The sequence below is a fragment of the Mastomys coucha genome, unplaced genomic scaffold (assembly GCF_008632895.1).
Source record: "Mastomys coucha isolate ucsf_1 unplaced genomic scaffold, UCSF_Mcou_1 pScaffold21, whole genome shotgun sequence".
Lineage (NCBI taxonomy): Eukaryota > Metazoa > Chordata > Mammalia > Rodentia > Muridae > Mastomys > Mastomys coucha.
In genome coordinates, this window is record NW_022196904.1 from 24,209,897 (window position 1) to 24,211,171 (window position 1,275).

General features: G+C 48.1%; 1 protein-coding gene across 5 annotated transcripts in view; it reads left to right on the plus strand.

Moving 5' to 3' along the window:
- Positions 1 to 898, plus strand: part of Dmkn (dermokine) — a 19,874-nt gene extending 18,976 nt beyond the window's left edge. For all 5 annotated transcript variants that reach the window (XM_031386122.1, XM_031386125.1, XM_031386124.1 and 2 more), the window contains one exon: positions 573 to 898. The gene's annotated coding sequence lies outside the window, so the exon portion shown is untranslated. The remainder of the gene's footprint in view (positions 1 to 572) is intronic.
- Positions 899 to 1,275: the final 377 nt, after the last annotated feature.

Here is a 1,275-nt window from a genome sequence, read left to right on the forward strand (position 1 = left end):
AAAAAAAAAAAAAAAAAAAAAAACCAACCCACCCCAACAAACAAACATACAAACCCAAATGAACAAAGAAACATCCCAGGATACATGGGGCTGTCTATGAGTGAATGGCAGGTGAAGGGCTGAACAGAGGGGGAACTTTAAGAACCAAGGAGAAGGCTGGTCAGCAGCCCTGACAGACAGGAGGCGAAGGTTCAGAGGTGGGGTGAAGTAAGGCCCCAGGAAGGAAGTCTGTTTTTCTTGTTGCTATCTTGTTTTGTATTTTGCAGGCAGGGTCTTTTTATATTATAGCTCAGGGTGGCCTCAAGCTCCTAGTCTTCTTGCCTCAGCCTCCTGGATGCTGGTGGAACAGTGCTTACCATCATGCCTGGCCTGGGAAGTGGTTATTCAGTACCCCAGTGAGCCCACCACATCTGTTTTATGTAGGAGTAAAAGTGAGGGATCTTAAGGCTGATGGGGGAGGACTCTAGGGAGCCACCGGAGCCAGGAATCTTCATGAAAGGGTTTGTTCTCCGTCAGTGTAGGAGTGGTTGGGTCCTATCATTTTTTTTCTCCTGCTTATCTTTTTCTTCTAGAACATTCCTTCTAGTCACTGCAGACTCCTCACAAACACACGAAGGTCTTCAGGGAGCTTAACTGTCCTTACCCACAGTCCTCTCTGATATGGCTGATCTACCTGGGCATTACAAGCCTGGCATCTCACCTGGGGACCTGGTTTATCTGTCCTCATTCTCCCCATTTGATTGTGGTGTCTTGGTGACTAACCAGTTTCGTTGGATGGCCAGCCAGTTCTTCACCTCTTCCTCTGTACATGACCGGAAGTCCCCAGAACCAGGAGCGGGAGCTTCCCACTCCCCAGTTTCTCTGTGGAAATAAAACATGACTCTTTGTTTCCCCAAGACTCTCTTGACTCCTTATTCAATACGACCCTGCTGACCTGGGTGCAGGGGGAGTAGAAAGGTGGGTTGATGGCTGGGAGCCTTTCTCCTGAGGGTGGGATGAGAGATGTGGTTGGCTGGAGAGAAAGGAGACCTAGGCTTAGGTTTGGGTAACACACGATCAGCTAGCCAATGACTTCCTGCAAATTTCTCCAGCTGCAAAAACAATTTTTGCCTAACATGAATTACAGTGTTATGATTAGTAGCTACAGATGTTTTGATGGCCTGCCAGAAAGGGCAATTGCTTAAAACAGGAGATTGGAGTCAGCAATCTTTAATCCCAGCACTTGGGAGGCAGAGGCAGGCGAATTTCTGAGTTCTAGGCCAGCCTGGTCTACAG